This window comes from Ornithodoros turicata, chromosome 1 (assembly GCF_037126465.1).
Source record: "Ornithodoros turicata isolate Travis chromosome 1, ASM3712646v1, whole genome shotgun sequence".
Classification (NCBI taxonomy): domain Eukaryota; kingdom Metazoa; phylum Arthropoda; class Arachnida; order Ixodida; family Argasidae; genus Ornithodoros; species Ornithodoros turicata.
In genome coordinates, this window is record NC_088201.1 from 125879976 (window position 1) to 125902645 (window position 22670).

At 44.3% G+C, this 22670-nt stretch overlaps 1 long non-coding RNA gene across 1 annotated transcript in view; it reads left to right on the forward strand.

The window, feature by feature from the left end:
• LOC135368692 (uncharacterized) overlaps positions 1–22670 on the forward strand; it is a 94358-nt gene that overhangs the window by 39649 nt on the left and 32039 nt on the right. The window lies entirely within an intron of this gene.

Genomic DNA, 22670 nt, shown 5'->3' on the forward strand with positions numbered 1-22670 from the left:
AGACCAGGGGGCTTCCGGCGGTATAGTGTCCTTAGTTACGAAGCCAGTACGAGAGTCCAGCGTGTCCTCTGGGCTACTCGATAGAAGTCGCTTTCAGGGCGGTATCCTCCTGAGGAGCCTCCTATATTCCTGAGGAGCGGGTGGCGGGGAATGTGAGCACGCAAACGGAGGAAGTGCCGACCCGTTTCACGTTCACGGAGAACCTCAATCGGGAGCTCACCAGCTTCAGCCAGTACTTGCCGTGTTTCAACCATTCTTGGAACTTCGAGGCATTGACGAAGGCTTCGAGCAAACAGGGACCGAAGTGTATTTAATGAAGTTGTTGATAACCTGTGCAGAATAGGAAGGCAGAAGGAAGCACAGTCGCCCTCACCAATGCCGCGTGAACCGCGAGAAGGGAACGCTGATCACAGCCCCATCCTGAGCCAGAAAGATGTTGAATTGCGGGGAGCCATCGCTGCACTTTAGTTTCAAGGTGTTTAATGTGCCGAGCGCAGCGCAAGTCCGAGTCGATTACCACGACAAGGAAGCGGTGGAAGCGTACCGGCTCAAACTTCTTTGTACCAAGCCAAAGAGGGAAATTGGCCATAGCTCTGCGTTCTTGCGTTATTGAAACGCTTTCAAGAAATGGAGCAGCAGACCCCTCAAGGGTGTCACTCAGTTCCAATGTTTGTAAATAAACAGGTATTATCTCTCTCTCTCTTGGCCATAGCTTTTCGCGTGAAAGGGAGCTCGACACACTTTTAGGGTGAAAGGTCCATCCCAAGGTGTGTGAGGTACGTATGGATATTATTTAAAGCGAGCTGCAGGCGGCGGTGTATGGCTGGGCGTGATTTGCCTACTCTCCAAAGGGCGACGTCATCTGCATACACGGAAAATGACACTTTACGAGGAATTACGGACTGTAGACCCGCCATCACCACGTTAAAGAGTGTCGGGCTGAGAATGCTTCCTTGGGGGACTCCTTGTGAAACAGGATGCTGAGGGCTTTGGCCTTGGGATGTACGGACAGCGACAGTTCGGTCCGTAAGGAAGTCTTGGAGCCAGATGAAGAGCCGACCGGATACCCCAAACGAGCGCAAGGCGTGCAGCACACAAATGTGCGAGACGGTATCATATGCGCGCTTGATGTCGAGGAAAACCGATAGGACGATCCGTCGATGGGCACGAGCATGTTGAACTGTAGAGACTAGGTCGAGAACTGAATCCATGGAGCTTCGGTGGCGACGAAATCCAGCCATTTCGTGAGGGAACACACGTTGTTTTTCGAGCCACCAGTCCAGGCGATGCAAAACCATTCTCTACATCAGTTTCCCTATACAACTTGTCAGGCTCACAGGGCGAAATGAGGATAGGGCCAAGCAATTTCGATAGGGAGAAAGGGCGAGAGTCCAGCTGACGAAGCGGCCTGGCCAGCTGGCGAAGCCTGGCCCAATCCAGCCCAGCAACGCTCTGCGCTCAAAGCTCTTCTGACACTTCTGGACACCATCGGACTTCGATCATTATTGTGAAGGGGCTCGTTATTTTATTCCCCCCATTCCATCCAGCAATGGGGTAGAGTATCGCCTGTGGCGATGAAACTCCCCACTCTCCACGGTCGAAAATAAAGTTGTTGTTGTTGAGGATAGGGCATTTGGGGGCTTGCCTGGTTTCAGGATGGGAACAACCAATGCCTCCTTCCATGTATGTGGTAAAAATCCTTGTTGCCAAGACGTATTATACACATGAAGGAGAGCTTGGAGTGACCGCCCGTCAAGGTTTCACAGGGCGGCATAGGTGATTTTATCGGGTCCAGGGGACATGCCGGCGTTCACAAGCTTCAGCGCTGCCTTTACCTCGATTAGTGTGAAGTCGCGGTCTATAACTTCCGGGGGACGGGGCCAGACTTGGTGAAGTTCAGCTGTCAAACTGTGGACAAAACTGCGGTGTAGTGCCGTGGTCGAGGCAGCCGCCGGAGTCGTTAATACCACACAGAAATCCGTCGCTAGCGTGTTTTCGTCTACACCCTTAACGATAGCCAAGGCCGCGAGAGGATTCTTTTGAGGGGTAATAATACTACCATAATACCAGAATATGGTAGTAGTTGTAGTATGTGCTGCAACCAAGATGAGGAAGATGAAAAACAGAGATGAAGCGTTGCTGAACGTTTTCTATTTCAGCGGTCTGAGTGATATTTAGGCAGTTCCATGCCACTGATGCAAATTTCAGAAGAGGGAATACAGTGGAGAAGAATAAGCGAAAGAAACAAGATGGATCCCGAAAGTTTTATGTGATCCGCGAGATGATGCCAAGTTTACGCATCGCAGAGGTGCACAGCTGAGTTACATGCGTGTGAAAAGTTAAAGGTCAGATATGCCGATTTTGAAGTACCGCAAAACTGAGCGATACTCGCGCTGTGTGTTCATTAGCGAACACTGAATATGTGTGCGAAATATCTTGGTCCAACTGTTTGTAGTTTTTTAGAAAACATTTTTTTATTTCCCACGCCCGCCCGTCAGACCGTCGGCAAACCCTGCGCACGGGAGCACCGACGTCACTGCTCTCGGTTTATCTGTCTTTGGCTTGGCATCGACTCTTGGCTTGGCCGCTTGGCTTTTTTCGTTTCGTCGCCTGTGCGTCGTACAACTCGTCGTCGAACAACTGTTATGTTATTGCTAAGCCCGAAAGAAAGCATGTCAATATTTTTTGGCGCGGCGTGGTTTGGAAAGTGCACTTCCTTGTGCTGACCTTGCGTTTTATGGGCTGGAGCGATATGATACGTGATATGCCAGGACGAAGTTGTCGAGAATGTGACGGTGCTACGCTTTTAGAACAATCCATAGGAGCATTCAAGTGTTACCTACTATAAGTTGCCAAAAGACCAAGCAGCGCGAAGCTCTTGGCTGACAGCGACAGCTGTGGTTGCTAAGTTCCACTCCAAGGATTTCGTCCACGAATGTTATCATAGGTTATGCGCGACTCCAGAGGATATTTGGAATCTCGGCACGAAATCGTCTGATGAAAATCTGAGATGCCTGACACACAAATTTTGAACGTGCCACGGAGGATCAAGGCAAAAACCGGGAGCCAACAGGTAAGCCGTATAGTTCATATATAAAAATAGCAGGCTTCATGAATTGATTGTGCAGCTGTCCTACTGCGCTTACTCTGATATAGCCACAATTAACAGCAAAACAGTATTGATAATCTAACTTGTGAATTACCACAGGTGCACGCTGAAGGCGGAAATGAAGTAGGGTGGCTTGCATCTGGTGCATGTAGAAATTGCTGACATGTTAGTTGCAGTCTAGCTGCCACCAACAGGTATGACAATATCATGTTATAATTTTAGTATTCACCTGTGTTCCACTTTCCATGGGCGCTCTCATGCAGACCTCTTGACACCACTCTTAAATCTGCCCTCAACATTACATCCTGTGCTTTCAGGGTGGAAAACAAAGGTCGCCATTCTGTTTAGCTGCTATCTCCCAGTTCAAGCACTTTTGTTGTCCGGACACTGGTTCCTGTTGATGAGGTGGTACAAACTTCTGTCTGATATAGAAGCTACGTTACATTAGTTCAGTTAATTTGTCTTTTGCACATTTTTGTTGCTGTTAGCTGGATTTTTGTTGGACATGCAATCCTTTCTGACACACAGAAGCTGATGTCGTCTCTGATAGCGTTTTATAATTTCCACTCTCATCAACGTCCATTGAGGAAGATGCCTTTACTATCTACGAACGTTTGATTTAAGAATAGCCCAGAATTCATGTTAATATTGTCTACTCATATAATTCACTGTCTGTGTTCTGAGAGCTAAGAAAATGGGAACTATTTCTTTGTCACAACTTCACACTAGATAGTAGTACTGGATTGGCATGTAAGCTAAAATTCCTGGGTTCTACAATGGTGTTGAACTTGGTGCATTACTGTGGGCAATGCCACATTCATTACATTTTTAGTGGGTCCACTACAAAAATACTGTGCGCATACTGCATACATGTTGTTCACTAGGCAAAAATACCTGGGCAGTGCTGTGTAGTCTTTTTATCCAAAGTCCATAATCTTACTGCAACGTCACAATACGTAGAACAGCAATGTGCAGCTATCCTGCCATAGAGATTCACAACACAAAGAAGACTGTTGAGAGCATCTAAATTTTAATGAGACGAGACTTTCATGCACAAGGCTGCTCTTGTTAATGTCTAACGTGAAGTAGCAAAATACCAGAATATATAAAACATATTGTAAGGCAGAGAGCGAGGGTTGGTAAAGACAAAAATAAATATACAAACATATATAAGAAAATAAAAAGGGGGTACAATTTCATCAGTTTCAAGCCTGTAAGGGATGAGTTGACAAGACACTGTAGCACTGTTCCCCTGAATGTGTCGCCCGTGAATGCTTTTTGTGCCAAGTACTTATCTGGCCGCCGTAGCCATTCATGTATTATGCTACAGATCTCATCCCTTGTCTGTTTTAAACTGATGGCGTCGTACCCTCTTTTATTTTATTATACTATGTTTGAATTTTTATTTGTATATTTGTACCAACCCTCGCTCTACTTTATTTATTCATCACCTCATGAGGATACAGTGGTTGAGGAATGGTTCATGTTCGCAAGCACATCGAAACTTCAACAAATAATTCATGAAAAAGCCAGTCAGTGCTAGCACCAGGAATTGAAGGTGGACCGTCCTGCTACCAGTCAGAGATGTTACATTTCAGGCACTCTTGACTTTTGGTGAATTACTTGTTGACTTTGTCCTACGGTGGAGCTCGCCACAGCTCATTTGCATATCTGTTAATGTTGTGGCGTGTGTTGCGTTTTTCTCTTTGTGCGTTCCAGACTAAGAACGGTTACTTTGGTTCAGGTCAGCTACGTTTCATTTAGATATGGCAAACGGAAAGTGGTGTTTCTCAACACAACTTAGCAGGGGCCTTCATGCATTACTGCTGCGTCCATTAAGCGTGAATGGAAAGCTGCCCATTATGTTCGCTCTACTTTTATCGTGTGCTATGTAATATTGTTCAAGTTCTGTCAAACGAGCGTGTAATGCTATCAAAAAATTCAGTACACTCTTTAAGTGGGGTGAATATTAGCGCATGAATGAAGGAAGGAAACTGTTATGTTATGGCAAGTGTTTAGGTATTGTACATTCAACTACTAATTTTATTTCTTAGCTTTCGCCGACGTATCGTGTCAAGCCATGTTATATTAATTTGGAACATGATTTTCTTAGTAGCCAGAGCAGCTGATACACAGTGAGAACATAGCCCGTGTGTCGTTGTCTTTTCCACCACAGCCCTTTGTTTTGCTCCCTGATGGCTATACACAGGTCGGGGATAGGTTTCAGAACCGGTAGCTCCAGCCAAGTGCGAATTGCTTTTCAGGGGATCATCATGCTGGTAGATGAAACACATGGTTTAAATTATTATTATTATCATGGTATTATTTGCAGGACAGGAATTGCGTAGCTTTACACAAATACTACTACAACGACGTAAGAGTGGTTTCAAATCTAGCTTTTTTGTGTTCCTGACATTATCGCACAACATGTAGTATCCACTATGATCCTTTACATGGGGGGGGGGGGTACAGTGAAATCAACAGATATGCTATTTACAAATCTATGTTTCTTACTGTGTTGAAATGGGGTAGTTTGTATCTGAGAGCCATAGTGAAACGCAGGCAGCCAAGGACAGACTTTCGATGCCTTGGCAACACGTTGCAGGGACTCAGGATGCTGCCTAAATTTCCAGAACACAGAGCTTAATGTAGCGTTTAAACAACAAGTGGTTAGAGACATCCAAGACAGTTGCATGTGTAAGCAGTCCACTGTTGGATTTCTTTCTGTCCGAGATACGTGATGTCAAATGGGAAGCACGGGCATACTCAGAATGATACTAGGACTGCCTGTGAAATAAAATGAGGAGAGGGGGAAGATATATAACCCTTTTTTCTTGTCTGTTATTCTGTTGGTTAAATTGTCATTTGCTTAGCAGCATATATGTATATATTCCAGAGTCTGCTAATAAATATATCAGTTGAGAGCTAGCAGTCGCATTGTAGATGTCTCATTCTGTCCTTGACTGCTTGTGTTTCACTATGGCCATTTTTGCTATTGCAAAAAAAGAAAAACGAAAGACCATAGAAAAACACGAGAAGAGCGACCTGGAAAGCTGCCTGTTCTAATGATCACATGGAGGCAATGCACTGAGGTAACATGTTCGATTCATGAACTATACATAGTAGTACATATCACAATGGCAACCGATTATTCAGATTTTTCTTGAACTACTTTGTCTTTTGGAGCTTTGATTGCCCATTCTATTATTGGAGCTTTATGTGATTCCCCTGTGCAGTTCGTTAATTTTGAAACTGTACTGTGCTGAGGTACAAAAAGAGAATTGTCATATCTCCATTTGAGTACATACGAATAATTTGTAAGTACTTTCCTTGTTGACATTAACATTTTCACTAGGTCACAACATTGTTTATTGATGGAAAATGTAAATAAATATAGTTATTTGCTTGCCAAATAATGCACAAATATCGTCTTTTCTAGTGAGATACTCCCTGTTCACCAGACATAAATGTGGAAAAGTTAAAGGGGCACAATGATGGTAGAGTCTAGCATTGTTTTTTGCCACTTCACATATATTCACTGTTGTTCGTGTGCACATGCAGGACTAGCAAGGTAGAGCATGAGCATAAAAAATATTTTCGTATGCAGCCACACATATGGTTCAGAAGATTGGATAGAGAATAGATGTCCAAGCATATATAATTGTGCTTCATGTGCAATGGGTATGCTAACGCATTGCTTCCATGAAGCCTTTTTATTTATTTTTTATAAATTATATAAATTCAAAACTCAAGTTACACGGCCCCTGAAAGACTGCGCTTTGCGAATTGGGGGGGGGGGATATGTTTATTAAAGGGACAGTCGCATCGACCACAGATCGATTCCGAAACCACAGTGAAATGAGATTCCCCGTCCTTCACTGACCATGACTCCGAAAGTCCCATTCCGATCGACGGAATACTTTTTGCATAATTCGTGTGTAAGCGGCGCTACAGCAGACGACGGATGCGGTCGTCAAGCGGAACTCCCTGCTGAGAATCTTTAGCAACGTCACAAGGAATCTGACCAATAAGAACGCGGCGAGCCAGAGGAGTCCCCGCGCAAGCATGAGCAAGGTCAGGGAGACGAAGGCGAAGGCACATACGGAGATGGCGGACTCGGAACGCGGAAGTGGCGAATCATGCTGTTCAAATGCCTTTAGTAATAGGTCCCGTGACGAATATACATGTTTGATGACGGCCCATATTCGACGGATCCGCTTCTTCTGCAAGTCGCTGGTGATGTACGTGCCGCAGCTGCGTTAGCGCAACAGAACGAGCCTCAGGACCACTGCTTTAGGTACGTTCATGATCGGAGTGCTCAATACTTAATCCCGTGACATTCACACTGCGACGCAGGAAACAATCCAAGTGTTTGTGCGGCGTCTGTGCTCCCCAGGAAAAGGATGAGTGCCTGTATGCTGCAGTGCTGGTGAAGTGGCGGAGTTGTGCAATGAGGGCACGCACCACACGCACGCATCACAATTTGTTCCCAGCTCGCTGTCATCGGCCAGAACTTCTGGTGGTGTATCCACTGCAGTATTGCAGCGACGATCACAGTCTTCGCCTACTGTGCCCACGATAGATAAACACGTCGAGCAATCCTTATTTTCGTAGTTGTCGTCGTTGTTTGCACACACGACGAATGCCCTATGCAAGTTACGAAGGCTCTAACCAACTGTGCAACTCAAGGGCCGGGTTAGAATTAGAATGATTGTCAGGAAATTACTGTGCTACGTGTCGAGGAAAGTGTCCTTCCTTTTTACGGCTACGTCAGGTTCACTGCTTATTGTGTGGTTACAAGCTGAGTTTGGAGATTCCTTGGACAGAGAAACAGACGACAGATACCTAGGTGTGTCGTCCGCATGATTCGCCAACGTTTTTCCATCCTGGTCCTATCAGGACTATCATCTTTTGTGTGCCTCATTTCCTGTTCACACCTACACCATAATAGACTTGCGTAGTTTCGAATTGAGAAGTGTGAAACAGAATCTGTGTTACCACAGTAATCCCGAGAAGTGCAGGGGAATAGGCAGGAGCAATAAGTGAGAGTTATACTTTTAATGGTAGTGAAATGCTTCTTATCGTTGGCAGTATTATAGCATGTCAGGGATATAACACGTCAAATAATTTCAGGTAACCTTTCATAACTCACTAATGGTACACTTACACCTCATTATCATAGTAAGTGATGCATCTGTCTGGGAATGTCCACAATTTGTCATTCCCACGGAAGATTGTTCTGCCTTGATACAGCAAAACAAATTTTGATACCTGCCATTGATCCAATTTTTTTAGCACCACTGTTTTGAAAACAGCTTTCAAGACTGTAACTTCAGAGATCCTTGGCAGAGCATTACCTCTTGTCTATGTATTATAATAATTATTATAATGACAAGCAATAAGTTACGAAAATGTGAATAAATCTTTGCGTGGACTGAGTGTTGTCCATTCAAGAGCCATCGCACAAGTCCACATCCAACTCTTCACGCACAGATATTTATTATTTGCTATGCACAGACAGTTATCAGCGTGCACCACACGGGCAATGTCCCTTGGGATCTGAAGCGGGGACCCACAAAAACAAAAAATAAAATAAACAGTTTCGTAAGTACTAGTAAGCAATGAAAACGGGACGGTTGGACAGTAAATTGGACGGTTTCATTATAACAGTGGTGCACAGGAAAAAAACTCGGGGTGTTGGGGGGGATCTGGATCGATCTCTGGGCACAACCAAGTGTAAAATTTTGGAAGGGTTAGTACATCCTGAAATGACCCTCACGCCTCAGACCCCATTACTCGAATAATGCACCTCCCTTTTACAGTAAGAGGCCTCTTACTATCTACGGCATATCCTATCAAAGCTCACAGGACAGCAAATTTGGCCAATGCTTACGTGACAGTGCCTCGTAGAACATGCAGCTTTTCTGTTGAATTGACACTACATCTCTGGTAGCCCTTTTAATGTCTGGAGGTAGGTGCATCATTTTACATTTAACCAGCAGTAATGTATAGCATTGCAAAAAAGGAAACAAGGGCTTAATCTCAACGCTGCATCAGCATCATTCATCATCTCACAATAACGTTGTTGTTGTCAGCCTCTGCACAAAGATTTGGGTGGACCTGAAACGAACTTTTTTTTTCTTTTCATTTCCTGTTTTCAAGTTATTTTGTCTTGGCATGTAGCTGTGAGATGTCAGTAGAAGCCATGAAGTCATTCTCTTTACTTCTTGAACTTGGATGAAGAAAGCACTGTTCTGGAAGATCCGAATTTGTCAGAGGCGTCGTAAAGGCATTAGTGTAAAAACCAGGTCTCTCAGCAAAATTGCCGTGCACACACGTACATTGTTTGATGCCGTTTCATGGATGGATGGGACTTGGATCAGCAGCACCTGGTCCTTCTATAACACAGAACGTCAAAAGTGCATCTCAAGTGGGCTACGACAACCGCAAAAACCGTCGCCCTACAGCACACACACAGTTCACAAACAGAGACATAATAGGAAACTGGGAAGTGGTTTATGGCGCTTATGTTACGGACAGAGGTACTGTTTGTATATAGTACCTGTTTCTAACACCAGCACACAAACAGCGTCAGTTCTTCCTTTTAGTGATCGGGGTTCATAGTTTGCGAATTGTTCTGTGTCCAAAAATTGTAAACACATTATATGTATTTAAGTAATATTCGTACCACTTGCGCTTGACCCTGTCGAGCTGCCTGCAGCTGTAATACACATGAAAACCAATCATGTCTACCACATTCCACAAAAGTCACAAGTTCAGTAACAGGGAAAGTTTCATGATAACGCGTCCGACAACGAGAAAAGCCAACACGTTCATATGAATGGCATCATGTTCTTTTACTTGTTTATTGTATTCTATTTATCTAGTTTCGTCTTTTTGCGCCCCCTGACGGCGTCGACAGTGTCATCTGTCGGGTGCACTTTGAAGCCGCGATCCAGCGAAGAGCATCTGGTGCGCGGTGCGGGTAGATAGGCAGAGATAGGGATAGGCAGCTAGGAACGTTACGATTCGCGTTTCTTTGCTTTTTTGTTGCTTCTTTGCATATACGTATAGTAGAGTTCGTGCAGTGGTGCACGCGAGCCCACTGGTCGAGACTAGACATGCGCGAGATAAACCGATCGGTACGGACAAGCAGTACGTGATAAGTATGGACCGTACAATTCGTTCAACTTCTGTGGTCCAAAGTTTTGCAGTCAGATATCCAGTTTCGACTGGAAAATTGCGGCAGGATGTCCGCAAAGTTGGGACCGTTTGCATATTGCAGCGTATGCACGCCTGCATGGAAAGCAGAGCAACATATTGTCTTGGGCAGTGTTTATTAGCTGCGACAGGAACTTTACTGTGAAACAAGTGTGACAACCAGCTCTTTGTTTTTCTTTCCGTTTCGATTGAAGGAGGCTTTATTGTTACAGGTGCATGGAGGACCGATGCATTTGAAATGTCATTGCATGCACAAGTTCGTTCAGGCACTGTTTCACACCCAGGAAAATACATAAAAAATGTCTAAGAGAGAAAATTTGGGCTAAAACTTTCACTAGGCCTGCACAAGACCGCATACAGTTCCTAAATGTTGTCTCTTTCACTTGAGTGGTGCACCTGCACTGCTTGGACTTCGCAGTGAGTGGCAGAGCAAGGAAAATACATTATGAAATGTTCATGAGGGCTAACATTTCACCGGTTGGGGTAAAACTTTCACATAGCATCCTGCGCAAGACCGCATACAGTTCCTAAATGTTGTCTCTTTCACTTGAGTAGTCACTTGCACTGCTTGGACGTCGTAGTGAGTGACAGAGCAAGGAAAATGCATTATGAAATGTTCATGAGGGCTAAAATTTCACCGGTTGGGGTAAAACTTTCACTTAGCATCCTGCACAAGACCGCATACAGTTCCTAAATTTCACTGCCCGAGCTACAACTTTCACTGGGTAGAGGATAAAGCACCAGAAATTCCTTCATATAAATCTTTCCGCAGTCTTGAATGTGGTCCCTTGTTTGAAGTAGCTTCTTTACTTCACGTTTGCTGCCAGTTTTGCCGTCCTGAACCTGCTTCTTGAGGTGAGTTGCGTTTAGTTTCCTCAGGTGTATCCGAAGTCGCAATAACATGTAGGCATTAACTAACTTCGATTATACGGCATGGCAACCTGGGAGTGAAACCTTCGGACAAGTTGCTAAGGCGACGCTGACTACACGTTCAAGCGAATGGGACAGCAACAGCTTCTTATGTTGGAGAAAGACCTTCTCTGCATGGTTTATAACTGTATAAACGTCCTTCGAAGGCACTATCAGTGGATTTTCCTCTTCTTGTCGTCGGTAGGACTTAAGAGCAATCAGCCTGGCATTCTGCTGTATTGCGTTCAACCTCAGGGCACTGGTGCAGACGGTGCACAGATCAAATTTCTGCTGTACACTTTTGCAGACATAACCGGCTAGGTACGCAAGCGACTGCTCCTCAACATCTGAAATATCCGCACTGTCACATGTCAGGTCCAGGGGAACTTCGCACACGTCCGACGAAACAGTAGCTGCTGTGGTGATGCAAGTGTTGAAATCTAGCAGGTCATCGATATGCGTAATTTCCATTACAGCTGGGATTGAAAAACTGCGTCAGCAAGATGAGCCTAAGAGCAGCCTTGAATTCCAGAGCCCTGGGGACGGGGTTGTGCATGCGTACAGTGGAGAACAGGTTTTCCAGCGCATCTTGTGAAAGCCTGCTTAAAAGCACAAAGTGAAAACCATGTTCTTTCCTCAAATATTCCTGGAGCTGCAATGCACTTTTAGTGGTCAACAGGACTCCCGTTTGGACCGGTTTGAAGCAGTCTTTCTGATTTTGTCCCCTGATTTTTACATTCCGGAACAGTTCGACAAAGCTGCTAAGAAAGTTGACTGCCTCTTCATGCTTTGTGGCTTTAGCAGAACTCAACGCAGTGGAGAAACTCCTTGAGGTCATTAAGCAGAACCACTTGTTAACCTGCTCAGCGAACCAGGCTGTTGTCAGTGCTTCCTTCTCTAGTCTCCCTAGTCTAGAGTCTAGTCTTCAGAACAGCTACTGCTGAGGCAACGTTCATTTTCTCAGAGTGTTTCACATCGAGATGCTTGAGTTTCAAATGTGGTGCAATCTTCAGGTCATGACTGTCCTCAAGCTCCGCCAGCTCTTTTATGTGAGAAACTGAAACCTGAAAGTAAACAGTACCATATATTATTACAAAGCACCTGGAAACTAAGTTTCGCAATGTGAGCATTCCAGCGCAGGACAACGCAATGTACGAGAAATAAATATACAAGAGAAAATAAAGAAATAACTATGACCTACTTCTGGGCACTTGGCAGGCCATGCTTTTTCACAACATCTTGGGGTACAAAGATGGTCTGCCCCTTGACGAGGTGGTTGCGGATATTCTTGAGAATGTGGGGCGCGTCTGCGATGAAGTATAGGTTCCTGCCACCTGTCGCATTCGCTTCGCCACAAGGATGGGGGCAGCTCACGCTGGGCTCTCCATTACGGTTTGCCCAGATACCACACTCCCTTCGCAAAGCGGTGTTGCAGGGGCCCATATCGAAGACGACACCATCAACCATCAGCGCAACAGACTCGCACTTCTTGATCAGTGAAAGCACAACGTCTTTCAGTGCAGCTGCTGACACGGAGTCGCCTGAAAATAAGTATGTGGCCATGAAAAGTCTACAGGCAGTTGGATTGTTGAACAGTGTGTGCTTCTATTTACCTGAAAAGTGGTAACCAACAGTTTGCTTCCATCTTGTTGACAGACCTGCAACCATGAAGACGAGTGCATGCGTGGCAAAGGGAAAAGTGCTGGGAGGCACGGCCTTTTTGCTTGCGCTTGGTGCTATTGTGGCCATCCCAATTACTTCCTTGTTGCTCATGTCAAAGCCAAGTCCTGTCGTAAGCTGCATCTCGTCCACAAGTAAGACACAGTGTCGCTCAGCCGGTGTCAGCGATGCCACCTTGCATTCTAGTGCGGGCAGCAGATCTTCGAGGATGCCTGAAACGTTTTGTGTGCACTCAAGAAAGCTCTCATGTGTATTACTTTCTAGCTACATTGATGGAGATAAAGGCAAAATTTTTCTCAGTTCAAGCCCCTTATAGAATGTGAAAGGGGCTTCCTCACCTGGCTTGAACTTGATTCCTTCAATTCGTCTTTGAAGAGTGCGCTCAGAAGGTAGCGGCATTTCGCCATGAAGGAAGTTATACCCCCTCCTGCCACACGCAAGTCGGATTCAAAGGCTTCGCTTTGTTGTTGCAGCATTCCATCGGTTTCCCCTAGCATCCAGGTTTGCAAGACTTGCCAGCTGGTCTGGTGACAGCATGCCTTTGGAAATGCAAGAGGAACAAAATATTAATACGCTCTACACTTGCAACTATAGTGCCTTACTTCGTAGGACATTCAACTCCTTTTCCTGCTCCGCTATCTTCTCCTCTGAAAGGTGAAGCCTGGACTGAAGCTCCTGGACTTGCTGAGACTGGGTCAGTTCTTGGTCCATTGCTAGCCACGATATGAAAGCATACACGGCTATTAATGACAGCATTACAGATCAACCAAATTATGCTTCACAACAGGAAGTTGAAAATGGGCACCCACCAACAATTCCTGACTCACCAGCTTTATGAACATCCTCTGCTAGTGGGCTTGTTTCCCTCTGTGCAACCGCATGGACATTAGCTACCAGGGGCATTTGGGGTCCTTCATCACAAGGGGAGAAAGCTGCAGTCTGTAGGGTTTGAGTGCCTGGATGTACAATGACAAAGACCTCGTGAGGTACAGAGTAATGAAAAAATTCAAGAGCTCACCATCTTCATCGCAGGGTACCACTTCTTGCCCATCATTTGATGGAAACGCTGCAATGTCAACAAGACACGGTCATGTCATGTTTCTGGGGCCTTTCTATTGATTTTCTTACTTTCATCAGTGATATATATCTCATGCTCTTGCGGTGCATAGCCTGAGGATGGTATCTCAACTTCCAGCAGGACAGTAGGAGCTGACAACGAAGTAAGCAACTGGACATGAAGTTCAGTTATCTCCGTCATTTTATGAAAATCAGTTACAACGATACACACTTTTGACAACAGGGCTGTCCTCATAGGCGGCGCAATTCTCTCCCAAAAGCGGTGGCTCTGTGATCACCGGAGTACATCCACAGTGTAGCATCTTGCACCTGTCACAGCCTTTGGGGATTGCAGAGGTCTTGAATGTCGGCACAGCAAAAGGTCTCAGAAGCAACCGCCCGTCCATCCTGTGCGTCTCGAACTGTTCCGGAGCAAAGTGATCCTAGAAATACTCGGACAGTTAAGCACAATAGCAAAGGCCAAACAACTACAAGAGCAAATAATTCAGCACCACACTCCGGCAAAATCTTTAGTTCTATCATGTTAAACGAGTTGAAAAGAAATACTTACTATGCACAAGCGAGAAAAGGCAGTTGGTCGAAAGCTTTCGTCGTGACGATCGACGATGTCGAGCCATGCTTGCAGACGCCGCTCATCGTTTCTAGATAAGGGAAATCGGAAACGTCGCTTCCCCCGTCTAGTCGAACCTGAACACCCTTTCGCACAGCACCGCGACATAACGGCGGTCAACACTTGCACACAAATTTTCAGCACAAGCAAATAGATCAACAGGATGCGCGACAGAAACAGAAAGTAGTACGATGCCGGCGTACGAGAGACAGATCGACAGATGCACCGAAGGTTCGATGTGTACCCGACAGATGGCACTGTCGACGCCGTCAGGGGGCGCAACTGCGCCCCGCGAACAAAATGGCGCCCCGTTCTCTCCAGTACCTCAGTGGCGCTACTCTGAAGCGTAGCTTATTTAGTGGCTCTAATAGAACCCTCACTCGCCAAGGATTAGTACACACGGGGCATGATCTCTAAATGGGGACTTCCAAGAAGGGCCAATGTCCGGGTCAAGTCCGAGGGACTCAGGAAATTTCCACTGAACAACCAAGGTAATGGAAAGACGAGACGCAGAAAGTTTGAGAGGGAGATCCAAAATATGTAATTAGAGTATTGAGTAGAAAATACCATAAAATGTATTTTAAATAGAGTACAAATACACAAAACCGAAAGTACTGAGTAGAGTACCAAAATACCACAAATTGTATTTAAAATACAATACTCCAAATACGAATAAGTCTGGATATATCCCATTACCAGTTGAGTCCTATCGTGCTTCTATACTTGTGCCCATGTTTGGATTATTTTACTATTAAGGAGCTTCAGTCATGCTCGTAGTTGAAAACATGATGATCCCCCAAGCCACAACAAAGTGTGTTCTCCTGCAACAAACATTTCATACTGTGCTACCAACCAAACACGGCACATAACGATATCGAACAACTCAGGGAAAAGAGGTACCGAGGCCTCGGCTGCCGTGCCCTTTGGTCTCTCTTGGCCATTTCTCCTTGTTTACGACACTTGCGAAAACAACAGGAACGCAAAAAGCTTGGCGAGCATTTTTACGCCTTGAGCGTTTGGACGGTGAGACTACCACATTGATAATTGTACCACCTTCGTCGCGTGATTGGACATGATCTGACAGGTATTTGAGATGTCATAAATTAATATAGTTCTCCGTATATTTTAAACTGACGTGGGAATTTTTGAAACCGTGGTTGATTTCTCTGTTCTACTCGGGAAGAGTGATTGAGGTTCTAGTAGAACGGCATGGCTCCTTGTATTTTACAGAATATAATAGAGAAAGTCGCAACGTGCCACTGGCATGGTGGTTGTCACTGGTGGCATATGACGATGCATTTTGTATTTACAGCATTTTAAATATACGTCCATGACGTGGTCGACCCCGACCACTTCTGGAATTCATTCACCCTGATTTTAATGTTCTTTTTGTTTGCCTTCTTCTTTGCGGTAGCAAATTAGTATTTAAATTAGACGCAACAATGTTTTATTACATTTATATGTGAAAGGCACAAGGCGTAGACAATTGTATTTTACACATGCTGTAAGAGATGTATGTGCTTTTCCTAAGTCATTGCAAATGCATGGCTATACCTCAGAACTATAAATAATATAGACATAATTTGATGGTGTAATTTTCCTGTGACGTACACTACCTAAACATTTCTACAGGCCTTCCACGTGACAGAGATTGTAGCCCAGTTCCCCGCGTCCCAACTCCCAATGAAGAGAGAACAGGATGCACGGACAATGCCATTCTTAGGTTGAACACGACAACGGAGGAATGTCTGACTCGCCAGGAGAAGCAATGCGACGAGTGAATTAGGGTCGGTTGAAATGAGCCGGTTGTTTCTTGCCAAAGGAACCGAGACGGAGAAGTTGAAATGAGGGAATTGTGCACCCCGCTGGACAGTTTGCTCTGGAACCACAAAAAGGAAGCAGCAACCTTCTTCCCAAGTCAGCTGGACATACTTAACCCTGAGTTACATACTCAAAGCAAAGGCATCCCAGGGGAATTGTTAGTTTGGTTTTCTGCAGTACAAGCTAGAAATAACAAGTGCCATGCAACAAAGACGTGAAATGTACTATTTCAGTGTTTTCAAATTCGTGGCCTGATGCGGGCCAGAAAATTGAAGAGTCATGTGCACGTACGAAAGCCGTGTGGGCGTCTGCACTTGTTGTATTGTATGCTATTCGCGGAGTTGTACGCGTTGCCATTCCCAGAAATCCGGGACAGGGTTTCTTAAAGTTGGCTTGACCGGCGCACTCGCTGCCCTCCATTGAAGCAATGCATTCCACCTGGTTTTGTTAGAATATCTGTTGACGCTGAGCTTTAGAAAGAAAAGCCCACACATGGGTGTTGCTGTGAGAGGCCCATCGATGGTGTAGTAGTGGAATGGAAGCGCAAGAGCGTCGCAGTTTTGTTCCTGGAGGACCTATTTGCGCCGTGTTGGCTTTATGGCAGAATGCACTGGTGTGCTATTTTTGTTGTACTTGGCTAAAACAGTGGGTTCTCCAGAAAATGCGCATGTAGGACATGAAAGTTGAATTTGTCTAGTACGCTTTACAACTTTGTGCGCTGTTGTGGGACGCTGCAATTTTGTTCCCACGAGAAAAGAAGTATTGACAAGCTCGGTGTGGCTTGCGAAGCGTCTGTACATTCATTCCTGCTGGCAGCAGGTATAGGCAGCGTTGGCTCAGTGGTAAAGATATTAGTCATTGCTTTCGGGGGCCGTGGTTCGATCCGCGGTCTGCTCGGGTTATTTTTTTCTTCTTCTTTCTTTTCTTTTCCTTTCTTTTTTTTTTTTTTTTTTGTAGAGGTAGGTATGGGAGTAAAGGCAGGGCGAGAGCGTCAGAGTTTTGGCTTAATAATGCCGTACTGGACCTATGCCACACTGCATCGCGTTCAGTTTGATTTAGTTGCCCTAATGCTGTGCGATCGCCTGTGCAGTTAATATGTGAATAGCAGATGACTTACCCTTGCACTCCCACTTACTTCACCGCTACAGGAATCCCCGTTTTGAACAATACCACGCGCGTTTGTTATAATGTAGATTATTGTCAATCATTTAAACTAAATTTCGGACTTGTGGCATAAACGCCCTTTCTTGACTGTAAACGCCAGGTCGATGTGACAACGGAATCAATTATGTGGGTCAACTTTGACGCGCTCTAATGGTAAGGGTATTTAAGATGAACGAATTACCACGCGTGTTTGTTGTAGCGTTGATACATGATACATTTACCACAAATTTCGGACCTGTAACGAATGCAAACATCTCAGGGAAAAGAGCTGTAGCTTAAACGTCCTTGTCCCTGTCAAGGTGGAACTCATCAAATTTTCATGGATAGAGGTCGACCTGACACGGAATCGTCGTGCGGGTACACTTTAACGCGCTATAATGGGGAAACTAATTGAAATGCACAAAGTGCCACGCGTGTTTGTTGTAGTGTAGATGCTTGTCCATCATTTGCCATCAATTTGAAACATGTGGCTTAAACGTCCTTCGTTCTCGGTCAAGGCGGAACTCATCAAATTTTCATTGATAGAGGTCGACCAGACACGGAATTGTCACGCGGGTACACTTTAACGCGCTATAATGGGGAAAGTAATTGAAATGCACAAAGTGCCATGCGTGTTTGTTGTAGTGTAGATGTCTGTGAATCATTTACCATCAATTTCAAACATGTGGCTTAAACGTCCTTTGTTCCCTGTCAACGCGGAACTCATCAAATTTTCATTCATCGAGATCCTTGTGACGACGGAGTCCTGGTGAAAGCCAACTTGGACGCGCTCTAATGGTGAAACTAAATAGGATGCACAAAGTTACAAGCATGTTTTTTTGTAATGTAGATTTTTTAATGTAATGTATATCGAACTTTTGGCTTAAACGTCCTTTGTTCCGTGCAAAGACACAACTCACCAAATTTTCATTCGAGGTCAATATGACGACGGAACCAATTATGCGGGTCAGCTTTGACGCGCTCTAATGGTAATTGGAATTACAGTGAAGAAATTCCTACGCATGCTTTTCGCAGTGTAGATGCATTTCAATCATTTAACATAAATTCCGGACATGTGGCTTAAACTTCCTTTATTCTCTAACTCGCCAAATTTTTCGTTCTCATGCAGCATTGTGCAAGGCCGTAACCTTCTTACGGGTTAACTCGTTCTAATAGCAAAATAATGAATATGTTAATATACCATGCGTGTTTATTGTCATATACATGGTGTCCCCGCTAAATCTGACCATATTTTTTAAAAGTATATTTATCACTTTTTCCGAGATGAAATCAATTGCAATATATCATATGCTGAAGGACGCTCTCTAGGTAGGCATTAGGAGACTCCTAAGGCAATGTCTTAATTAAGTTTCAATAATTAACTTTTTAATTATGAATGCTACGAAGTTGTTCCAATGAGAACATCTGACCTCTTCGGTCACCAAATACCAAAGCCGTTTTCAGCACAAAAATTCGTTCGATAAATCATTCGCAGAAAAAAAAACCGTGAAGGAACACAATTTCTTTCTTATTTTATTTATTACACATCTCTAGAGCCGCGTCTTTCCTTCGCCCCCAACACGAGAGAATAAAAGAGCACACTATCGCCTCTTGCGTCCGTGAAAAAGATAATAAAAACGGAAAATGCAGCTCAAGATAAGGGCAGCTCCGATAGAGTCACCCGATACATTTGTTTTTTGTTTTCTTTCCGCAAGTTAAAGCCAATCTTCGACGCATGAGTCGGCACTGTGCTCTTTCACTCTCTCGCATCGGGGGTCAACGAAAGACGCTTTTTTTAAGATGCACAATGAACAAAATAAAGAAAAAAAAGTGTTCACGAATTTTTTTCATACGATATATCGAACAGACTTTTGTTCTGAAAACGGCTTTGGTATCTGGTGGCCGAAGAGATCACATTTTCTCATTGGAACAACTTCGTAGCTTTTCTAATTAAAAAGTTACTCATTGAAAGAATTAAGACATTGCGTTAGGAGTCTGCTAAGGCCCTCCTAGAGAATGACCTTCAGCATACGCTATATTGCAATTGATTTCGTCTCGGAGAAAGTGATAGATATATTTTTAAAAAAATATGGTCACATTTAGCTGGGATACTCTGCATACAGGGTACGTAAAGTAAGACTGAATGAATTTGATGAAATCCACGAATGACTTTCTTTTTCGCAAAAGTCGTTCAATATATCTATTCCGGACGCGACCAATTGAAAGGTGGTGGCGTATAAACAAAGAGCGCAGCCGTTAACTAACGTTCTCGATTAATCATTATAATTAGTGAAAATACGTTGACTGCGTAATTGCAAAGATGTAGAGCGTAACCCTGAGGGGCCTACCATGCAAGAACCGAAATCACAGAGCCTTTTTGCACTCTAGTAAAAAAAGAAAGTGCGAACATACAAAATAATTGAACACTATGCGGGTTTTGCGGCAATTTCTCCTCTCCCTGTCTCGGTGTCACCACTTCTCAACTGACAACAGGTTGTTCCTGAAATCATGGAACAGCCCGCTTTGTCCCTGGAATGAGGGAAATAGCGATGTTGTTTCTCAGTCTACATTATCATAAAAAGTGTCGTACTTGATTTTCTTTTCGCGTTATCTCGTTTGATCTGCACAACACAGTTCGCGATGTGATGTGATAATCGTCAGGCAATAAAACTACAAATGCATTACTGTAAAAACCTCGCAGATAACAAAAACACAATCACCCATTCTGCTGCTTAATAAATGTCTACGTTGTATCATATTTCAACAAGAGAAAAACAACGAGGACGCTTGGAATAGGGGGCCCCATGTTTTGAGGAACAGCGTGATGTCAGTATCGTCAAACGGTGACAGTGAGGGTGATAGGAAAGAGCGGCTGCCCGAACTCGCGCAACTCTCGACGATAGTGCATTTTCGCTCATTTTTTTAAGGGCACAGAGAAGTGTTACTGTTCCGATTCCTGCTGACAAGACTTCTCAGGGTTGTGCTCTCCAAATTTGGAATTGCGCGCTCAGCTTGTTTTCCGGAATTATGAAGATTCATTACAAAATAATTAACGGCCGCACTAATTACATTGATAAGACACATGCCGTCCACAACTATTGCACTCGATTACATTGTGCTGCTTGGGCATCTCTCTTCCTTTTGTCGTTGATTCGAGCGCCTATTTGAGCAACACCTCCAGGATATGGAAAAGGCCTGTGCCTTGCGTCACACTGGAAGGCCTGCTGTTACTATTGTGGATGCTGCCATGAAGTAAATGAAAGAACGAACGAGAAGAAAGCTCGAAGCAGGTCGCAGGCCTCCATATAGGTGACGTAAGCGTGCATGCCGGACATTATTTAGGAAGTGTGGGTTTTTCAATCACTTTTGTGTGCCGAACGTGACTGCTTTCACCGCTAGATGTTCTGAAAATAAGCAGTCTTCCGCTTGTTTATTTTCTTATTTTTATTTCTGTAAGGGAGGGAGTTGATAACCGATAAGCATTCTTGAGGGTGCCGGGAAGAGACTAAGACGCAAAATTTTGAATTAAACATTGAAATGTCCTCATGATAAGGCCAAGAACAAACTGAAGCGTACGATACAGTGATCATGGAGTAACAAGGTGCAAGTACCAAAGTGAGGTGCAGTTACCGAATTCGCTTTCTTAGCTTATAGAGCATAATTTCTTTTCAGCATAATGTAGGATAATTTCAGGGGTTTTCCTCAGACGCGTTCACACATACGCCGGCACATTTCTCTCAGAAGTTGCCCCAGGAAACACATTGGTCATCCTCGAAGGCATCACCATTCCCCACAGAGAGAACAAAAAATGGACCAGGGCTAGCCTTACAAGTGGCAATCACCCCGTTCTACACGCTACGAGCAGCAGCCCACAATTCTGAGCAGCAGCACAGCGAAGAAAAGTTTGGCTAAGCTTATCAGAGCTGATTCATCACGTTTTCATTCTGCGCTGGGCAATTGCTGCTGATAGCCGGGCTCCGCGCGCGATATCTGATGTACAAATTCCCTTCCTCGTCTGCCCACGTCTCTTTCCAGCTTCCTTCCTCCTCGCCGCATACTTTTCTTTCAAGTTGGCTTTCTTACACGTTCTCCTGCTATCAGGCAGAACCTGAATCAGAGGAGGTGTCCCTGAATTCTGGTCATGCTCTAAAAACGTAACTGTTACTATAACTCTAGTGGCAGAAGTTATTTTTACTATGTATGCACAGTACGTTCTCCTGAGACAATAGTTTATTATTATTGGGTCTAGGACATTTCGGTGCACGGACATTTCAGTGCAAAGCGTTACAGCAGCGGAGGCGGAAGATCACTGCAACGTCGGTTCCGGGAAAAATGGTTCCAGGAATGGCGGTCATGATGTCGACATATCGTAATAAAACAAAGATAAGATGGCAGCTTGGCATAAAAAGTAGTGCTGTCAAGGAATTTGGTTTACATAGAGACGAACGTGCTTTCTGGTGTACTATTATAGATTTAATACCTGATCTGCATGTGATCGTGGTGTGTCGTGGCTTTTAAACTTTTGGGGCATTTTCTTTTTTAATATTTTGCGCCCCGTGTTCTAGTCGGTGCTGTAAAGATATTCATTTTTTTATGGCCTCTTTCCAAGAGTAGATGAAGAAATGCTTTGTCATTTTGTCGTATTATCTTGAAGTGGGTATCTTCAAGGTACTGATAACTCAACTCAACTCATTTTATTAAAACAAACAATGTGCAATTATGATATTATGCAATTTGAACTCCATTTGTTGATGACGGACTTGCCGGTTACAGCTTTGGTGTAAGCATTTGATTAGAGGTTATTTCCCTTGTATTCCAAAAACTTACCAAGTTACCATGTCCCGTTCCTGTGTTCTCGTTTCGATAAAAACTCTGCACCTTCTCGTGGCCTTTCATGTTTGCATAAATGGAACAAAGGTCTTAAAGCATGGAATAAGCCGTTTTATCACATTATGGCCATCCCTGGAGTGATTCATTGTGATGAATTATGTTAAAAATAATGCGGTCCGCAGTAAAGGAAATCCTATACAAAAAAAAATGACTTGAGCGACAAAAGTAACACGTTTAATGCGCTCCGACTTGAACTACGCATAGGTTCAA